The sequence below is a fragment of the Siphateles boraxobius genome, unplaced genomic scaffold (genome assembly GCF_051911475.1).
Source record: "Siphateles boraxobius isolate OS27281-9 unplaced genomic scaffold, OSU_SipBor_1 17, whole genome shotgun sequence".
NCBI classification, from domain to species: domain Eukaryota; kingdom Metazoa; phylum Chordata; class Actinopteri; order Cypriniformes; family Leuciscidae; genus Siphateles; species Siphateles boraxobius.
Genome location: NW_027508777.1, coordinates 5,502,384 through 5,524,770, shown reverse-complemented (window position 1 = coordinate 5,524,770; position 22,387 = coordinate 5,502,384). Strand labels below are relative to the sequence as shown.

At 38.3% G+C, this 22,387-nt stretch overlaps 2 pseudogenes across 1 annotated transcript; one reads left to right on the top strand and one right to left on the bottom strand.

The window, feature by feature from the left end:
* Window positions 1-1,928: 1,928 nt before the first annotated feature.
* LOC143740184 (uncharacterized) lies at window positions 1,929-8,071 on the bottom strand (annotated as a pseudogene). Its single transcript, XR_013204789.1, has 6 exons — window positions 7,945-8,071; window positions 7,600-7,727; window positions 6,334-6,527; window positions 5,897-6,044; window positions 2,684-2,888; window positions 1,929-2,245 (listed from the first exon to the last, which is right to left on the bottom strand). The product of XR_013204789.1 is annotated as an uncharacterized LOC143740184 (transcript).
* A 2,851-nt stretch (window positions 8,072-10,922) lies between these two features.
* Window positions 10,923-19,950, top strand: LOC143740183 (uncharacterized; annotated as a pseudogene).
* The last annotated feature ends 2,437 nt before the right edge of the window (window positions 19,951-22,387 follow it).

The window sequence follows — 22,387 nt, the reverse complement described above, 5'->3', positions numbered from 1 at the left end:
AAATGTCTTTAAAAGAAACAATTATAAACGAAAAGAAATAGGCTACTCTCTCTATTGGCGCGTTCACTACGGAGATGGTGATCATCAATTTCATCTTTGCAGACACAACACTAGTTTATTAATAGAAATAAAATACAAATTTATTTTTAAAAATGGCTTTTATCGCGTTTTGGAAAAGAGCTCCTCATATCTTTTAGTTTGTCAGTGCGTTTTGTGGTTTTAGGAATTGTTTTTCTGCGCATTTCCGCACTAACTCAAAACGTGCGTACATGTACACCACCTCCTGACCTGGCGTAGGATTTGAGCGTGCCGTACGCCAACGTCCATATTGATAAATATCAAAGTCACCGTGGTTTTGGGTGTACGCCAGGTGTACGTTGGAAATTTGGTGTACGCACTTTTGATAAATGAGGGCCATTGAGTGTAGCAGAGTTGAAGAGAACTGCTGTGGGTGGAGCTTTGAATAACATTACGATTCAATATCTTCTCTCTTTTACTGCTCTGTGTGCAGGAAAATAAAGCCTGATATCATCCACATTTCGTGTGTGTGTGTGTGCTAATGAAGGGTGGGACAAACCGGGTCGAGAAAACAAAACCCAAAGGTCACATATAGACATGGATATATAACATTACTAAATCCTACACTCAAGATCCAAACATGGTAATGTAATTGTCACTTACAGGTGTGGAATGTCTTGTCAAAATACCATCATAGAATTCTAGACCTCTATAGTTTTCAATATTCAAGATTTTTTGTGTCTGGACCACCACTGTACAATTGCATAGGCTTATAAATGAAAAACACTTCTTTAGGGGAGGCTTCATTTAATGGGTGATTTTCATATGGTTTTACTGATGTTTCATTAACATAACAAAGTAAATATCATTTGAAGTAATACAATCGTCTTTAAAAATGTTGCATGAAGACGTTATATTTAGCAAAACAAAATCTACAAGAGCTAACCCCTCTGTTGATTGTGTTTCGTATACTGTATCAACAACAAAACAGGTAGTCCATGTTTGGGTGGTGTGACAGGATAGCACAGCAGCCATTCTCCGAAAGCCCTCTGTGATGCCTTGGTGATGTGAGAGGGTAGTGGGAAAGGGTGGCACAGCAGTGTCGAATCCTCATTGGCACAGTCATTCAGTCATGCTTTAAGAGATTTCCGGAGGGCAAAGAGATAAAGACATAAGACTCTATTGGATACAACTAAAAACTAAAAAATCTGTGTCAGACAGTTTTTCAGTTGAATTTTATGCACCATATTTTTTGGGTTTCAAAAACAACAGTGTAGCTACATGAATACCAGAGACTTGACAAAGTCAAATAGAGACTTGATTATCTTTCGGGCTTCCCTGAAGTCATAAATATGACAATCTTTTGGTTTCTTTTTTGACAAATAATCCTAATACCTTTTTCATTAATACATATTTTTTATCCAAAACTACTTATTCCTACAATAACATGAAATATGGACATATATTTACTATGACACTGTACTACCAACATATTAATGTAAGTGGGAAGAAAGACAACTGTATAGTTCTATATAGGCTGGGTCATGAAAAAAAGAGATACAACATATTGTCCCACAAATTGAAGTAAGAAAATCATGATCTAACCATGACAAAAATCTAATTGTAGTCAGTCACTTTGTTTTTGCCATACTTGGTAACCATTTTATAAAAGCAAAAGCTCAGTTCAAGCAGGATTATGTGTCTATTATATCACAGTTAAGGAGGTTGTCAGCCCAACATGAACAGTGCCCCTTAAGTATGATATAATAAGTGTATACTGAAGCCTGAAGTGAGCTATTGCTTAGATATTAAGATGCTTCAATACCAGGACTCTAGCTGATCATGTTTCTATCAATAAGAGAACAATCGGCCTTTGTTTTTTAGTGAGCATCTTTGTACCATTTGTTCGTTCAACCATCCGACTGCTGTTTCCTGTTTCTATGGTAATGTTTACTGTACTGTCTGCATGCAACAGGCCCAAAACTGTGGTTCACTGTCTCGTCAAGCAGGACTGTGATGTCTGAATACGCCTCAGCGAAGCGCCTCTCAGCCTGATGACGTTCCGTTGCATCCACAAAGGGATCTCTACCAAAGACTGATGCTCTTGTTAGGCTGGCGTGATTTTCTTGGTCATACAAGTCAGCAGCCTGACTTGCAGTTGGAAGCTGATCTGCAGTGAGCTTCACCCTGCAGCCACCTTCTGCCAAGACATTTGGAATGCCTCTACCTGGGGAAAAGATGATTATTTTGAGTAGGGACAACAAAAAAAGGACCATTTCATGCATATGTGTGTTGAACCGGATTTATGAAATCAGTCACTACAAGAACATTTCCCAAGTCCATTTTCCTAACCTACACCTCTAGATGGAGAAAGTGTATTGAATTAATCACAAATGGAAAGTCCGAACTTATAGAAAATTGCTGGCATGTACGTGCAATTATGACAGGATGGATCCTAATCCTACACATACCTGTCAGATGCTGATTCAGATTCTGACCGTTCTCAAGAGTGGAAAAAAACTTAGCATGGAAGTTGTAAAGAATGACACAAGTTGGGACCATCTTAGTAGCTCATTATGCTCAGGCACTTATGCTCAAACACACTAACACCCCGAAGAAATGTGTTTGCGTGCTGTGGAATTTTTTTTGATAAATCCTCAAATACCTGAAACTGAATGGCTATTCCATGCGTCAACAAAACGCTGAAGTCCAATATTGGCAATCTGACATGACAGGTTTGACAAGCAGAAACGCACAGTGTTGTCTTCCATGTTTAGCCTCTCCTGATTCACGAGATTGATGATTGCCGTCTTTAGAGGATAAGTCACACGGTTGTTGACCTCAGGCCACACACGTTCAATTCTGTGGTTCTGAAATAAATAGTGAAAAAAGATATAAAATAGTTACATAATATACACTCTGTGAGTACTACTGAGGTTGATATTGACTACCAGCTATAAACAGCGTGTTAGCCTCGAAAACCCAGCCGTATTCTAACATCGATTTAACTCTCCTCATTAGCTAGGCTCCTTACATGCTTACTAATTATTTTTTTGAGTTGGGTTTACGACATTGACAGTATTGTGTTGGACAGATGTGTGTAGCTGTGTTCATGATGGAGTGGAAGAGAGAGCGAGAGAGTGAGGGACAAGCAAGAAGATGTGCTGCGCAAATGCGCTACGCCGCTCTGCATTTAAATACGATTTAAAAAAGGCCTGGGGGAAAAAAGACAATCAATATGTGGTGGTCAGCGTTGATATCGTGGTGGGCCGCCACAAATAAATGAACATATGGGAAATACTGACATGCATTTTGATCTATTTTGTGATTTCCATTATTTATCCATAGCCGCTTATCAGACTGTGAAGGTTGAAAGTTGAAATGGGCAGATTTGTCCAACTTGACCAAAACAGCACTATTTAAAACTTTATTAATGATCACACCAGCCATTGTTGCATTGTAACATCTGGAACCAGTCCAGCAAGCATTCCTTTCGGATATTTCTACAGTCCAATGATTTGAACATATCTGAGTATGATATTAATTTAGCTTTCAATCCATTTAGAATTGGCATATGTGATTTCAAAATAACATGAAGGCAAGAAATACAGTTTGATGTATAGATGGTTTCATCAGACGCGTTGCCAGGGTGATGCCAGGGCCGGCTCTGTAAATCTGGGGACCCTGAGCAGGAAAATTTTGGGGCCCTGCCTTGCAGTAAATAATGGAGTATTCCCACCGCAAACCAGCAACTTACAATCTCTCCCCAATCTAACAAATCTTCAATAAAGTTGTTGCATATAGCCTACTACAGGTGTTGCTGAGTCTCGATCTTTGAACTCCTTTTCCCATTTCCACATTTTAAAAAGAGGGAGAAGTTGGACCAGTAATTTCTTTGCTTCCTTCTAAAGTGATTTAAACATATTCTTCTTTTTTCTGCACCCGATGGATAGACTCGTTTAATTTTTGCGGTCAAATTTCCAAGTCCAGGGAAGACAACGATCTGACACGGTTGGTTGACTTAACGCAGTGGTTCTCAAACTTTTTAGGTCATTCCCCACTTTGGACAAGGGGGAATTTTCAAGCCCCACCTGCCCCCATCGCCCCAACACTAATGCTAATGAAATACACAACAAGCTTAAAATGTTACAATTTATTGAAGTAACAAGTAGTATCTACAAACTAACTATCTACATCAAATAACATAACAGCAGTATCAAAAATAAAGAAAATAAAAGTGCAGCTGTGTCATAACTTGCATGGAATTCAAAAATAGAGAAAATAAAAGTGCAGCTGTGTCAAAATGTGTATCAAGTTCAAAAATAGAAAAGAAATAAAAGTGCCACTTTGCAATCTGTTAAAAAAAGAAAAGAAGAGCAATCCATTTGGCAAGACAGGTCTATTTAAAAAAATTAAAATAGACATAACATAGGCTACTGTGTTTGATATGGGATTAAAATGATGGGCAGTGTATGAGATATAAACTAATGATTAATTATTTTAATATTCCTTTGTTCCGATCAGAGCATGTGAGCGGAGAGCGCATTTCTGAATATTCCTCCGCTCGCTCATTCCGCTCAGGGTTGCACGCTCAATCCTGCTGGTTCAAAAATATGTGGAATAAGGGCTGCCTCCGACTAGTAGTTGTTTATTTAAGCCATTAGTGGACAAATCGCCCCTTTATATTGATTTAATAACTTAAATAGGCTATACACGAGTGTTATAAAGCCGCACTCAAGCGCACGAACCGGCAAAAATAGGCTAATGATTATGAATGTGTAAAAAATGGCAAGGAGACATTTAATTGTTTATTAATAAACTGGTGTTTTCTGCGTCTTTGCAAAGATGAAGTTGACGATGCGGACTCGCCATGAACGAATAGAGATATAAAGGCATAAAAAAGGAAAATTTCCTCCCGTTGGCGCGCCCCACCTGTCACGTCTCTATTCTCCACCAGTGGGGCGCGCCCTACACTTTGAGCGGCGATGCCGGCGACTACCATCTGTAGTTAGGGGGCCCCCTAGTGGCGGCGGGGCCCCAAGCAGCCGCTTAGTTCGCTTATAGGGAGAGCCGGCTCTGGGTGATGCACCGGCCCAGACCTGGAATCAGGTTGTTGCGCTGTGGGGTGCAACCTGACCTCAGGAGCAAACGCAATTTTGTAAATAAAAATTTTAAGGTTTCCTAACCAAGATGGAGACAGCGGTATTCAAATATGTGTAGGCTATCTGAGTGATATCCAGTACAGTGTTTCCCATACATTTATTTGTGGTGGCCCACCACATTATCAGTGCTGACCGCCACATATCGATTTCTGTGTTTTTTACTATTTAAGATGGGAAAATCTGTATTTGACTGCAGAGCTGCATGCAGCGCACATTCGCTCGATCGCTCCCTCTCTCTCTCTCTTCTGCAAAAACACATTGACAGCGGACCAGTCTGTGTATTGAATGGTTAGTATCATGAACAACGCTACACAGATCCATCCAACACGCTGTCAATGTCGGAGACCCACCTTGAAAAAAAGTCATTAGCAAGCTAAGGAGCCTAGCTAAAAAGGAGAGCTATGTTAACCTTATAAAACCCCGCCGCCGCCACAGTTTCATTCTGTGGGAAACACGTAAATCAGACACGTCGGTAGAAAAACATTCTTGTCTCAAATGTTTGTTCAACGACAACGAGTCTGGTAGTGTGACCTTATCACATTTCTGTTTGGCCAAGTAACGTTTATTTTCTTCGACTGGCAAGAAATACTAGCTAATACTAAGGTTATTTACTTGTTATGGATTGTTTGCGGAAGTCTGCCGGAAGTTAAGTTTGGGCCAGAGTAATGCACATGCGCAGTACCGTTGAAAGCGTCTATAGAAAGAAAAACACATACCTTTGTTGACTGTGTTTGTAAATATGGTGGCCTTTCTTGGTCCAATCTGTACCCTGACAGCTTGTCTTGTACAAAGAGAGACAAGAGGAACTCTCGACCATGGTCGACTCTGACTTGATCCCATAGTCCATAGTTGAGAACTGCAGACCTATTTAAATATGTAAATAAAATTATATATATATATATTATATATATATAGATGTGTGTGTTTAGCAAATTCCATAATCTAGTAAGTAAGAGAGATTATCATTTGCATGTTTCAACATTTATGGATTATGTCAGGCTGGTAACATTGGTAGGTCATTCTAATAACCCTTTATACAGTTCATTAAAATGCATAAACAGGAGAAGGGGTAAAAATGCTAACATTATATCTTAGTTATAGATGTATGTTAATGCTGAAGTACACATTACTGAAGATTATGGCACATACTCACTTGTAAACTTCATCATAAATGGTGAGGTTATTTTTAATTGGCATGGTGGAGTGGCCAACCAATTTACCACTGTAGCCATCAATGGCTACGACGTATGTCACGCCAAACATGACCATCTTCTCGCTCTGGTCAATATGCAGTTTTTGACCCATGTATGCTGCATGGTAGGGCACGGGATTCAGGTTTCTTAATCCCTAAAAAGGATAATACAGATGGATGAACACTGATAAAACGCGTATGGTTGTGTGACATTAAACAAGCAGTTCACATAAAACACAATTTAGCCTGTTTTTACTTACATGAGATGTTATATAGCCATCAAAATACTTTCTGGAGGGTTTGATGAGGTTGCTAAATATTTCAGCTCACTCTGATACAATTTACAATGGGATACTTAAAAGTCATATAAACAAAACATGACTGCAAACCTGATTCCAAATATATTTGGACCCATTTTATAAATATATTTTGACCCAATATCCATTTTTATTTGATTTTCAGAAGCATATATATGTATAATATAATTTTAGGCTAAATTGCATTCTGGGTAACCTAAAACCTTTTGTGCCCCTTAAAATAGAAATTAATTAAATTGATATTTAGCATACAAACTACAAATGATATAATGGACATTGTTTTGAAGAAGTCCTGGTTTACTAACCCATTTCTGCTTTACTATCACAATTAATGAACAAACTCCATCGCACACCTGCAGGTGATAGGTGCGTCGGATAATAGGACCAAACAAGTTAGTCGTTTTAGCAGATAAGGAACTCCCGCACACTATCGTAACTTGCAATTTAAAATGAATATTTATTAACACACAACGTTTCGGTCACACGACCTTCATCAGGAGTATACAAATGTTCAAAATCATCTTTTTTAAGACAAAATTGTTGTAACTATTACAATTTGTAATTGTTTGTGACGTGGTGCTAATTATGTACTTCCAATGAGCTTAATTGTTTGCAGATGGAGCTCTGGTAATTGGTCATGTTTTTGTCTGAAAAGAGATGATTTTGAACATTTGTATACTCCTGATGAAGGTTGTGTGACGGAAACGTTGTGTGTTAATAAATATTCATTTTAAATTGCAAGTTACGATAGTGTGCGGGAGTTCCTTATCTGCTTTACTATCACAAACATACACAGAAATTATGTGAGTGAGAGAGAAAGAAATGTGATCAAGGATAACATTTAAAATAAACCACAGGATTTCACAATTAAGAGCAAAGTATGGCATGAGGAATTTCTGTGAAAACATACTTGACTGCGTGCCCTGTGGTATGGCGGCTGGACTCACGTAGTGCAGCTGCAACACGTTGTTGAGAGGCATGTACGCCTTTGCTGGCTAGATACCCAGCCATCATCCGCCGACCATACGTTGGTCCTGTCTGATAACATCAAAATACAAGTTGTTGTTAAGCTCATTAGTTCATATCAATATTTTTAAATTTAGTAGTATCAGCCAGAGGAAAATACTTAGTAACTAGGCTACTGAACAGACAGTGTCAAAAGCTCTTAATGGGTCATGGTAGATAAATACTAACATACCCTGCATGACAAGTAGGTAAATTTTGCGTGTTATATATACCCTTTATCTTAACTCACCTCTTGAACAGCTTGCACTACTGCAGCTTCTAGCTGAGTGTTGGACACTACTTCCTTCTGCTTTAGATTATATCTGAGACAGATTTTTTTTTATATTATGTATGGAACCACCCTTTTCCAAGCCCATGGAGACGAGAGTATAATAAATGTCCTCATATGTTCTTCCTTGCAGCCTCATGTGTTTTATTGTCTCCAAATAACTTTCAAGTGCCATCTTGTGAGCAGCAGATGTACTTGTTGTGTACCCTGAAATAAGGAAAAGTAAAAATATATAACTTAGGAAAAGTGGTGCTGATGGTGCTACATACTCTACTATTTACAAAACATTTATTCATTTTCATTCAATGGTAAGAAGTCTATCCTCACAATCCTCTTTAACATTTCAATTTCCTCAAACTGAGAAGACCAAAGCAAAAATATTTTGTAGGTAAGGGACAACATGCAATAACATGCACAGCAAAAAAGTTGTGTTCCATCAGCTCTGTTTCTATCTATTATGCCACTTTATCTCACTTGTTGGGGCAGGCCTAACAAGCCAAGCAAGTTCACGTCTTGGGATGTGAAGAATCACAGACGACACTAACAGAACCACAGGTGCCCTGTCATGATGGCTTTTGATCTTTGATCAGGACATGTCGTTTAACTCTCATATTAAGCAAATTTCCTTTTTTCACCTACCTAATATTGCAAAAATCAGGAACATCCTGTCTAAAAATGATGCAGAAAAAGTAGTCCATGCATTTGTTACTTCTAGGCTGGATTACTGCAATTCTTTATTATCAGGCTGCTCGAAAAAGTCCATAAAGACTCTTCAGCTGATCCAGAATGCTGCAGCATGTGTTCTGACAGGAACCAGGAAAAGAGATCACATCTCTCCTGTTTTAGCTTCTCTGCATTGGCTTCCTGTAAAATCCAGAATAGAATTTAAAATCCTTCTTCTCACCTACAAAGCTCTTCATGGTCAGGCACCATCTTATCTTAAAGAGCTCATAGTACCTTACTACCCCACCAGAGCACTGCGCTCCCAGAATGCAGGGTTATTTGTGGTTCCTAGAGTCTCCAAAAGTAGAATGGGAGCCAGAGCGTTCAGCTATCAAGCTCCTCTCCTGTGGAACCAGGTTCCAGTTTGGGTTCAGGAGGCAGACACCATCTCCACATTTAAGAGTAGGCTTAACACTTTCCTCTTGGATAAAGCTTATAGTTAGGGCTAACTCAGGTGAGTCCTGAACCATCCCTTAGTTATGCTGCTATAGGCCTAGACTGCGGGGGGACTTCCCATGATGCACTGAGCTACTCTCTCCTCCTCCTTCTCTCCATCTGTATGCAACCTCATCCCATTAATGCATTTCACTAACTCAACTTCTTCCCTTTCCCGTAGTCTTGTGCTTTCTCGTCCCTCTCCTCTCTCCTCCTATCACTTCCAGCAGGTGTTTCTGTCTCTGGAGCTGTGGAGTCTGGATCTGTGGTTGCAAGTCACCTGCTGCCCCATGTTCCTGCTCGACAACCCCTGCTTCCAATGATTTTTACTAGTCCTACTGCTATTATTACTGTTATTATAATCATTAACATTACGATTATTATCATGGACATTACTTTGGATATCTGTACCATTACTCGCTCTGTCTATGGCAACATTGCCGTTACTGTCTGTACATTGTGTAGGCTGCTCTTCCCCATCCCTCCCCTCCTTCCTCCGCTCCCTCTCTCTGGCTCTCTCTCCATGTCTCTCTCTCTCTCTTTCTGGCTATCTCTTCTCTGTCTGTCTCTTTCTCTGTCTCTGTCTGTCTCTCTCTCTCACCCCCAACCGGTCGAGGCAGATGGCCGCCCACCCTGAGCCATGGTTCTGCTCGAGGTTTCTGCCTCTTAAAAGGAAGTTTTTCCTTGCCTGTGTCACCTAGTGCTTGCTCTTGGTTGGGAATTGTTGGGTTTCTGTAAATAACATCACAGAGTACGGTCTAGACCTGATCTTTTATGAAAAGCGCTGTGAGATTACTGTTGTTGTGATTTGGCGATATATAAATAAAATTGAATTGAATTGAAAAAAATTGAATTGCATCCTGAGTCAATGATAAACTCTTGGGTACCCACTTTTGTTCTGGAAAACTCAGACAGTTTATGTAGGCTTTTAGGGGGTATAGAGGGAACGTGGGATAGAGAAAGGAAGAGGAGCGACAGGAAACTCACACAAAGCAAGGATGAGTCTCCGTGCCTGATGCACTGTGCCTTAAAAAGCTGAAGACCCTTCGGTAAGTCACGCCCCCTTAGTTACAGTTGCTAAGGCCGACAAACTGGCCAATGTGTGGGAGTTTTATCATGGCTTGCCACAATCTATTAAGTTACTGCACTCCCTGGATAAATATTGGCTAATGTTTGGAAAAAGCATCACAGAAAGAAGCAGAAGGTTGTATTCAGGCTGACTCAAAACAGACTGAAACAGACGTGAAAAAACAAAGATGGAAGCTAAAGCCCGTCTCTATTCACTATTACAATCATTACAAAGTGTAACAGTCGGGTTATATAACGTCACATTCAGTAGGAAGTTAGCTAGCGTTAGCTAACTAACATTACATTATGGAAAAACCCACAGCGTATATTTTTCTGGATTTATTTTAGGTTTTTGAAAGGGAATAAATTGTACTTCTCCTTTCAACCTCTCTGGGTAGCGACTGTAATTACTACAAGTGCCCCAGGAACAGTGTTTGAACCATATCTTGGAAAAATACAAGAAAAAGCTAGAAAACGACTCCTTTCGCATTAGAGTCAGTGGAGCACAGCTATGAAAGAGTTGTACCTCAGTTCGATCATTGGAGCAAAAACACTAAATTGGTAGCACAGGACAGAGAGCAGCACCATAGAACACACACAAGACAATATGGCCATAACAACTGAAGGCTAAATTAGACTAACATTACTTTGGGTGCCTACTAACACACATAAACGGCCATGCACAGACACACACACACAATAACAACAACAACATGGTGTACACGCATGCATACGGTACGTAACTTGAAGGGTTAGTTCACCCAAAAATGAAAATTAAGTCATTAATTACTCACCCCCATGCTGTACCAACCCCGTAAGACCTTCGTTCATCTTCGGAACACAAATGAAGATATTTTTGATTAAATATGAGAGGTGGATCACTGCTACATAGGCTGCCAGAGGGAATGAAACTTGACGGCCCAGAAAGTCATTAAAGAACATGTTTAAATATTCCATGTGCCTACAGTGGCTCAACTATAAGTTTATCAAGCGACGAGAATACTTTTTTTCCGGAAAAAACAAACATAAATAACGACTTTAATCGACTATTCCTTTTCTTCCTTGTGGGCCTGAGACGAGAGTTCAAGAGATTTCCACGATGCATGCGCGAGAACTGAACAAGAATTATTAGAAGAAGAACGTCCTCTTCTCAGTTCTCGCGCATGCGTCGTGGAAATCTCTTGAACTCTCGTCTCAGGCCCACAAGGATGAAAAGGAATAGTCGAATAAAGTCGTTATTTATGGGGGGGTTTTTCGGAAAAAAAGTATTCTCGTCGCTTGATAAACTTATAGTTGAGCCACTGTAGGCACATGGAATATTTAAACATGTTCTTTAATGACTTTCTGGGCCGTCAAGTTTCATTCCCTCTGGCAGCCTATGTAGCAGTGATCCACCTCTCAGATTTAATCAAAAATATCTTCATTTGTGTTCCGAAGATGAACGAAGGTCTTACGGGGTTGGTACAGCATGGGGGTGAGTAATTAATGACTTAATTTTCATTTTTGGGTGAACTAACCCTTTAACGTTATAAAAATAACAAGGCGGGAAGGAAGCGTGTAACGTTACTACAGTCACTAGTAGGAACTGTAATATTGTAAGGGATCTACTGGAGGCAAGTTGTAGCAAGAACCCAAGTGCAGTATTTATTTATAAACATAACAAGATTTAAACATAAAACAAAAGCATGACGTGGCATGAAACAAAACCGTGGACAAAGACTTACACAACAGTGGTTACAGGAAACAATACTTGACAAAGACACATGGCAAACATGAGGGCTTAAATACACAGACTAATGACAAGACAAGGGACACCTGTGAACAATGAACAGACGATCAACCAATGACAAGAAATGACAGGATCAAATGACAAACAGGGAATCACATGACAGACATGGAACATGACATGAACAAACCAAACTGTGACAGACGACCAAATCGTGACAAATATCTTGTACAATGACCATGAAATTGAAGTAATTTAAACAACACAGCATCAAACATTTGTGGGTTTCATGTTAAGTTAGTGTTAAGTTACATGTCAAGTAACATTAACTTACAACAGTAAGTCCATTTTATCTAACATTAGCCTATGTCTAACATACAACATAGTGGTAACACTCTAAAATACTGTTTCTTACTTACTGCATAACTAATAGGGAATTATTGAAGAACTAATAGGTAATTCTTCATTAACTACTTCTTCACAGCTGTTAACTAAGTAAGATATGATAACTAATCAGTATGTAATAGAATTTTATGATTGTGTTAAGTAACAGTTAGTAAATCAATAACTAAAGAATTCTGTCATACCTCCTGGAGAACTACTACTAATTATCTATTAATTAAGGTTCAAGAAAAATAACTAAGAAGTAACAAATGAACAGTCATAGAAAAGTACATTGAGCTGTGACCTTTCTTATTAACTAATGTTATTAATAGAAGTATCAATTTTAACAAATACATATAATGTTAAAGTTAAATGTTTGCCTGTGTGGTTTTGTGAGTGTGTTCTGTAAGAAATCAACTTCAGAAAGGAACCATACACAAGTGCTTTGCCATAACTAAACTCAGATTAGTTTTATATTGTATACAGTACTGTGTGTCTGTTTTCCTCAGCATAGAACACCATTGAGTAGAGTCATGTATTTGAGGCACCGACTGGGGGAAACTGAAAATATAGGGAACTTATTAGTAATTAATAAATAATTATTAGATAATTCTTCAGGAATTAGGCAACTGATAACCTGAAACAGTGTTCTAAAGTGAAAATATAAGGAAATGAATTGTTAATTAATAAATAATTATTAGATAATTCTTCAGGAATTACTTAGAACCTGGAACAGTATTCTAAAGTAAAAATATATGGAACCTATTAATAATTAAAAAAGAATTATCAAATAATTATCCAGAAATTAGGCAACTGATAACCTGAAACAGTATTCTAAAGTGAAAATATGGGGAACCCATTAATAATTAATAAAGAATTACCACATACTTCTGACTCAAATCAAACTAAAAAAAAACCACTATGAATGTAATGTACATTATGATAAGTTTTGCTAATGAAATAAAAAGTTATTTGCAAATCAATATATCCTATAGGTAAATGTATGCACTTATCTTTCTTATTAGAGCTGAAGAATGACTAAAACTTTTTACTTTTAAAGTACTTTAAAAATTAATTAACTTTGTACTTTTACTAAGGTAATTTTGAAAATGGCCTAATTATAATTTTACTGGAGTAATATTTTATTGGGGTATCTGTACGTTTACTCAAGTACTTGATTTGTGTACTTCATCACCACTCCACTGCTAAAATAAAACGGAATATTGTAGTAACTACTGTGTATGACTGTTCATTAGTAGTTACTTCATAGTTATTTTTCTTGAACCATAATTAATAGTAGTTCTTCAGGAGGTATGACATAATTAATTAGTTATTTATTAACTAACTGATACTGAACTGATACACAATCATAAAATTCTATTACATACTGATTAGTTAACATATCTTCCTTAGTTAACAGTAGTGACTTAAGTGTTAATGAAGAATTACCTATTAATTCTTCAGTAATTCCTTATTAGTTATGCAGTAAGTAAGAAACAGTATTGTAAAGTGTTACCAACATAGTCTTATGAGTAATTATTGTGTTCCTAAACCTATCCAATTTAATTATGATTACTTTTAGCATGGCAAATGTTATCTTAATATAAAGAAAATAAAACTATTGTTAACAGCTAACGTTACTGGGTGAGCTGGGCACATTAGATGCCAAGCTGTGCTTTTGTTCAAAGTTAAGGTTAAAGTAATCTTCGGCAAAATGGTAAATTCGTAACGTTATTATACATAAGGTAGCCTATATAGATGACGCTGTACATTCCAAATATCTACCTGTAAATCCAAATATAACTTTCTCTTCTTCTGTCTTCAGTGTTGGTCTGGTTCTAGGTGTATTTCTGTGAAATGGCCATGGCCATGTGGAGATGGGCATCGTCACCTAGGAAACTATTTGAATAAGCGCGCACACACTTGATGGACACCAATTTCGTGTCGTTCTCTGCCTATGATTGGCTCATCTAAACCAAAACCTAAATTTTAACCAACCCTGATCAACGGAGGCCGAAACTTTGTCAGGAAAAAAACTATAAAAAGACTGTATCCACCTTTTCCACCGAAATTCAAAATGTTCCATCAGGAGAGAGTGACCCTTTGGCGTAGCGATAAAACAGTTAACATTCGGCATGTTGATCTCTCTGTGAGCAATATTGCCCGTATATTCAAGGTTTGTACAACTTTTATTTCTTAAAAACTTTACTGTATTGGGGTGCAGCTGGAAGCATGTTTTTCGCTTGCCTGGATAAAATGTAAAGTAGGCCTATCTAAAGAGTAATTAAATCTGAAAACTTTAACAATGTAACTTTGAAGATTGACTCTATGACTGAGTGGCAATATTTAAACAGGACTCGACATAAACACCCGCCAAATGCGAGTGGATCTCAGCGGTGGCGGGTCACTCCCACCAGCAGTTTGGCGGGCTGAAAAATTGTGGTCATATGAAAATGCAACAAATGAATTCCACTGTGCCTCCACTGTACTCTTCTCGCATTTTACTAGCCTCATTGAATTACGCTAAGTTTTTGTTCTAAGCCTTTTCTGGTTATGTGTGTATTGGCATGAACCCACCAAACATTGAAACTATCTTGTCTTTAGCCTATACTATTACTCTAATGAAGACTATAACTACTACTACTACTAATAATGTTTAGTTAGATTTTATTGCTCCCTGCATCCTGGGCACTTGGTATGTAGTTTTTGGTGTGCTTTCTCAAACATTTGTGTGTATTAAGCATACATTCTTTAACAAGCTCTATTCTTCTTATTGCCTACTTCATATGCCTACTTAATATAACACTGCACCCGGCATATCATGACAAATCACAGGAAATGTTTACTAGCCTACATTTTGTACCAAAGTTCAGATCATATCCCCAAAGTTTACCTGCCAGCTGATTCAAAATCCTTATATGTTACGACTCAGCAATTGTCTGGGAAACATACTGTGTGTATTTGTGTGCCTGTGTATACAGAAGTGAAGGACAGAAAGGTTAGTTAGGGACTAGGAACAGGTGTGCACGCATGTGTGTGACATTAAAAAATTATATAGGTGACAACAACCTTCTAAAAATCTTGTAACTGTACTGTAACTGTTTCAGCTGATTCCATCCAGTATTTATTTAATATTGGACAGCGGGGATGTGGTGCTGCCCAGCCCTGGTGGCTACCTGGATGAAGTATCAATTGGCAGCCGATGCGAGGTCATGGGAGATGAGGAGGGCCCTACCTCTCAACCACCCAGCCAACTAAGTAGGGCTGCAAATGACAATTATTTTCTTTATTAATCAAGTAGTTGTTTGGTCTATAAAATGTACTTAAATAGTGAAAAATGTCACAACATCAAGTCTTCAAAGATCTTGTTTTGTCCACAACCCAAAGATATTGTGTTTACTGTGAGACCGGAGAAAAGTAACCAGAACATATTCACAAATGAGAGGCTGATATCATAAAACTTATATTTTTTTCAAGACATTAATCAATTATCAATTTATTATATATTTAACAGTTGACATCTAATCTGTTAATCAATTTATTTTGCAGCTCAACCCGCAGTACAATCAGCAGCAAATTTTAGATTTCCAGCAGCTTCCACTGGCCATACTGGACCTCCACCCCCACGTCCGTCCAGAATCTTTACACGGTATGAAACCAAAGAAAAAAATATAGTAACAAATTGCCCACAAAATACTTTTTCCAATACTGTGCATGCAGTTTGTATGGATCGTTATAGTATAGGGTTGGCTGATAGACGATGCCATCGTCCATCACAGATGGCTGACAGACATCACAAAGTTGAACCTGTATTGTGATTGGACCACCCTTTAATGTACCTGTGTGGCCCACCCAAGTAAAGTTCATGTGTGGAAAACATTGAAAGTCCTTCAATTTGATGTTTAAGAAGATTTGGGAACCATGAATTAGTAGTAGGATGTGTTGCTTAAATAAATAATAGAGGGTTTGTTTGTAAAATCGGTCTCTCTCTGCAACCACACCACCCACCCCTGTGTGTCTTTCTCTGTGTCTTCAAAGGAACATATCCATTGAAAGGGTGGAGAGGGGAAATCTAATTTTGGATGGCACAACCTTGTACGTTGAGTTCACCAGTCAAGAAGCGACTGTGCCAGCCATGACCTTAAAGGTCAAAACAGAACTCAGCACAGAGGAAAATGTTGTCCTGTGCGATGCACAGGGCAATCGACTGGCGGAGTCAAGCGGGACAACTGGTAGATTAGAGTATTTTTGAAGTTTGTCCAACTCTGGATTTGTTGAAAATCTTTGTATTTGACTCTTAGTGTTACAGGTATTTGAATGGTAAATTATAATGTAATTTGAAAAATTAACTTACTGACAACCTAGGTCAAGATGTCCCTCATCTGTTGCAAGCTACTAAGATGAGATTACATCTTGAAGCCATAGTGGATACTCTTTACTTATTCAAAATGTGTTAATTTATCTATTTCCCAATGCCATGTTGGATATTTGAAACTGTTAAGGCAGTCCACTAACATGTTCTTAATATATTCAAACAATACAACACAAAAAAAACCATAGTGTAAATGGCTTTAACAAACAGTGGACATAAATACTTTGTTGACACAGTGGTAATACTTATTACTAATACATATTTCAGTTGAGGACTACAGTCTTTGTGTCAACTGTCAATACAAGTAACCCACCTGGATATAAAACAGTTGTTCCCCTAAGTCTATTCATTTTATTCTAGGTTTCTATGTCATCAAAAGGGTCTTTGACTGGCATAACACTGTGGAGTATGGTCTTATGTTTCTCTCAGAAAACTTTCAGGTGATAAGCAGGTTCTCATATATAAATATTTGGTTAAAGCTTTTTAGTAGTATACATTTCATGGGCTGTACGTCCTTGCAGTCAGAGCCCAGCCTATTAAAATTAGGGATTTTCCCTTACCCGATCCCGTTTTACCTAAGATACTTCTTCAAATTATAGTAACTAATTACAGTCATTATAAATGCAGATCTGAATTAACAGAGTCAGGCTTGGCTACCTAATGTCATTATATGTACAGATTCTCTCTAGACGCCAGCACTGGGTGTAAGCTGTGTCTTTGAAACCAAAAATCAATTAATGTTTGTTCTTTCCTGTAGGAGTGAAATCCAGAAAAATTGTTTCCCTCTGCGAAAGCTCTTACAACGAGCTACAGAGGAGGAAGAGGAGGAGGACAAGGTAATTAGCTCGATTGCTCATACCTCGATTGCTCGATTGCTGTTCCTGATCCTGATCGATTGCTCCTGTCTGCCTAGCTGCCTGCTGTGTTTTGTTTGCTTCGAGGCTGTAAGCTCCGTCTAAGCCTCGTATTAGCTTTGTATTTCTTTCTGCTTTGAACCATCATTTACTACCATTTCTAGTTGTTTATACTACTAAATACAGCTTAGACAACATCCCAGATTAACCTGACATCGCTAGCTTCCGTTATTGTTAGAACAACACGTTAGTAACTCGCTAGCCTGTTAACATGTTCCAACACTCTTCTGTGTCACAATTGCATCTTCCTACATCATAAGTAGGGAGGTATTGTGTCACAATATAACAAGATATAGAGTGAACTGAGTTTGTAACTCCCTTCTGCTACATACCAGACAGTATACATTAATACAGAAGCACTTATAAAAATGGTCAACAGAAATAAACTATACTCAATGGAGCAGTGCTGAGGATGGATTTGAGCTCAAAAGATATTGAACACCAATTTAAGGCTACTCATAAGCAAATTAGTACTCAATCATCATCCTAAGCTTAGCTTTGTGCATATAATGTGTTATATTGAAATATGATTTTCATATCTCAATGTTCATACCAAATCAGTTTCCACACCTTACTTGCAAGAACAAAGTACAATATCTTACAATATTAATTGTGTTGCAAAGCCAGGTTTGATAAAACTTTAATTTTGTGTTTTCTGTATGAGGACAGCACAGTGATCACATTGTTCTTCTATTATGAATCTTGCAGATGCTATGAGGAACCCCGTGGCGACCCCATGCTGCCGCAGCATTATTGGATGCCAACGCTGCATTCAACAATGGCTTGTCAATGAGTCCAGCTGCCCGATATGTAGGGACGGCAGTTTTGCCGATGTTCATTTTGAAGTGACAGGGATGGGAGATGTTATTAACATTTTAAGGGACACAATCCGGGATTAAGTTGTGAAATTACTTTTTTTTGGTTTTAGTTTTGTTCATACTTATTTAGAAATTGTTAACCTGTTTTAAGTAATGTGCAGCTGTTTGTATGTATTTCTACCAGTTTTGGAGTGGGGAATGATTTGATTACAAATGGTTTGTGTTAATACATGTTGGGATGAAAGGTACTGGATTGAGTTTATGTTCATGTTTATTTGGTTTGTTGTATATGTGTTCATTGTTAAAATGTGACTTTGATGTCCACATAAAATAACCCAAAAAAGTGTTTGTGTCTACTTTTGTTCCTTGAGAAATTAGTTTTGTTTATTACAGAATGGCAGCAGGCTTTTAATGGTATACCTCTCTGTATGTTGCAATGGTACATATAGCTGCTTAATAACACTGAGACACATAAGGATTAAAAGATGGTTTCAGTTTGATAACAAGGCTGCCAGTGCTGATAGTCCTGGTGCTGGATGTGATGTTTCCCAGCCTCACCTGCTGACTCCTGTCAGTCATGAAGTTTGTGATCCACTGACAGTTGGAGACTGGCACAGTGAGCTGGGTAAGTTTGGTGCTGAGGATGTCTGGGATGATGGTGTTGAACGTTGAGCTGAAGTCCACGAACAGGATCCTTGCATATGTCCCTGGAGAGTCGAGGTGTTGCAGGATATAATGCAGACCCCAGTTGACTGCATCATCTACTGAACTGTTAGCCCTGTAGGCAAACTGCAGGGGGTCAACAAATGTTAAAGCTTTTTAACATACTGATTTTGCCACATGCACACACAACCAACACCACACTTTATGTAAAAAAGATTGGTGAACATTATTTATTATCTATAACTTCAGTAAAGCAGATGTAAAACACTACAGTAGTCATGTCAAAGCAATAACTAAATCAGCATACTATCACCTGAAAAATATTGCAAAGAATTAGATGCTTTGTTTCCAGTCAAGACTTAGAAAAACTTGTGCATGCTTTCATCACCAGTAGGGTGGATTATTGTAATGGACTTCTCACTGGCCTTCCCAAAAAGACCATAAGACAGTTGCAGCTAATACAGAACGCTGCTGCTAGGATTCTGAGCAGAACCAGAAAATATGAACACATCACACCAGTCCTCAGGTCTTTACACTGGCTGCCAGTTACTTTTAGGATTGATTTTAAAGTATTATTACTGGTATATAAATCATTTAATGGCCTAGGACCTCAATACATTGCAGATATGCTCACTGAATATAAACCCAACAGATCACTCAGATCATTAGGATCACATCGGCTAGAAATACCAAGGGTTCACTCTAAGCATGGCGAGTCTGCTTTTAGCTACTATGCCAGCCGCAGCTGGAACCAGTTTCCAGAAGAGATCAGATGTGCTCCTACAGTAGTCACATTCAAATCCAGACTCAAAACACTTCTGTTTAGCTGTGCATTTACTGAATGAGCACTGTGCCACTGTTCGTCCGACTGTTTGCCCTGTATTTTATTTTATGTTTTAATTACTCTGATTTCATTTGATTATTTCTGTATTTTATCTTTTATTCTAAACTGTTTTAATTTTTTCAGATTTCTTTTGATTATTTTAATTTCTTCTATGTAAAGCACTTTGAATTACAATTGTGTATGAAATGTGCTATATAAATAAACTTGCCTTGCCTTACCTTGCCTACAAGGGGAATGTGTTGCTCTCAGGAGGAGGCTGTATTGGCACAATGACATCCTGGCTCTGGCTACATCTACATCTGTCCACTGCAGAGGCTATAACCACAACCTGGAGGAGGAACTAGTATAAATGTATAAAAGTATAATATAACCTTAACATTATAACATTTACAGTAGGTTTTAGTCTTCACTCACCCACTATGCTTGTAAATCATTTAAGGGCATATACCGTAAAACTTCAAATAATAGCCGAGTCCCAAATAGACGCCTGTCTCTTTTACACGCCTGGTGTGGCGACAGGTTTGGCTAAATAAAGGACGGTCTCAAATAGAGGCCGGGTCTGTTTTTTTAGTTTCGGGTTGTATTTAATCTTCTAAAACCCGTCGGATCGTCCGCTTTTTGCCGGCCGCCAAAGCCTTTTTTGATCGGTGAGTGATGTAGAATAGAATGACTGCTGCGCCTGACAGGGCGCAAACGAGCAGAGAGAGCGCCCCGTACCGCGTGCGCGCACTCTCACGTCTTCAAACAACACGAGGGCTGTATTGCTCTCTCTCCCTCGCGCATATTAATCAAAATCAATTAACACGATAGTAAAAGACCGCAGTTTCACGAAGACCGCAGTTTCAGTGGAGCATTTGTAGATTTTTAGAGATTAGAGACTCTAGGAACAACATCTCAACACTAAATTATAAAGGCCTGTCTCATATAGACGCCTGTCTCAAATACAAGCCGGTGCAGTTCGACGATTTGGGAAAATAAAAGCCCGGGCTATTATTTGAAGTTTTACGGTATGCAAGTGAAAGAGTTGCAATGCAGAGTCCTGCTTCACTGTACCATTGTACATTATGATGTACATTTGTATTTAAAGACATAAGTTGACATCATCCAATTCCACAAAAGTAGTGCCACAATTCAAAGATGTGGCTTACCATAAACCATGATGTAAATATCTTGTTCATGAAGATGATGATTATGCAATTACAAGTGTCTTGTTTAACGTCTGTTTTGCTTAGTAGTACCTTTATGTAACCCAAGTAGTATTGCTGCATAAAAATGTATTGGAAAATTATGTACAAAAATAATACCAATTACTATGATAATATGCATGTATATTTAACCATATACAAGGAGTAGATACAGATGTTTATATTAAGTAAGTTAGAGTAGAGAGCATGTATGTATTAGATAAAAATAGCTTTTAAGAAAGATGTAATGCTGTAGATAAGGTATATATTCTACAGACGAAGAAAAGAAGGGCAAAGAGGAAATGGGCCAAGAAGAGAGCTGGCAGGCTACGTCGGAAACACCTTAAAAGGGTCATGGAAGACTTGGCAGCTCTCCAATTGATGACAGCAGAAGAGAGTCTGACATCGGCAGTTTGAGTATAAAAGACTGATGAGAAGACTGAACAGGCAGATGCTGATTGAGCGGTATCTCTCGACGCCAGAAACCCAGCTGATTACACCTTTGATTTAGACCTTGCTTTATATTGTAACTTTGCTATTAGTTTTTGGTTTAACTTTTATTTTTAAAATATTAATAAATAACTATTATACTAATTGCAAACAATTGTCTACCTGTATTGTTGTTAATAAACCTTGAGCAAGAACTGACCACAAAGAAGTCTTCTGAACAAGTTGTAAGTACCATTTGAATGCTTATGATTTAGGTCAGATTTGACTTACTCTACCTAACCTGAGGATAATAAATTATAAGGTTAAAGGTGTAAGGTTAAAGCACACACCGTAAAACAATCTGAAAGTGACAACAAGGCCCTTTTATGGTGCCGGAGGAAGGAGTGGTGTGCTGCTTTGTCCTGCCAGTCCAGCATTTATTTGAAGAGAGAGTGATGGTAGGTGACTGGGGCCAGTCTTGCTATACTATCATCAGTCCTTAAACCCTGCACACAGTGCACAGGCTCACATCCTCCAGGTATTGGGTAAAATCTAGGAGGCCCTGACACGAGTACCAGGGAGAAAAACTAAATGATTTAACTTCACTTTTATTTTACTTTACACAAGTACCAAGAGTACAGAGCACTGCCTTTCCCTGGTGGTTCATCAAACAGAATTAAACCCCAAAAAAAGCACTAAATGATCTGAAAGTCCCAGAGCTAGAGATCATTTTTGACTGAGTAATGCTAGGTTTCACATACAAGTAGGTCTACATAACTAATGAGAAGTACAAGCTGCATTTTTCTCCAGTGTAATATACTTATTATGTTAGTTAAGTAGATGA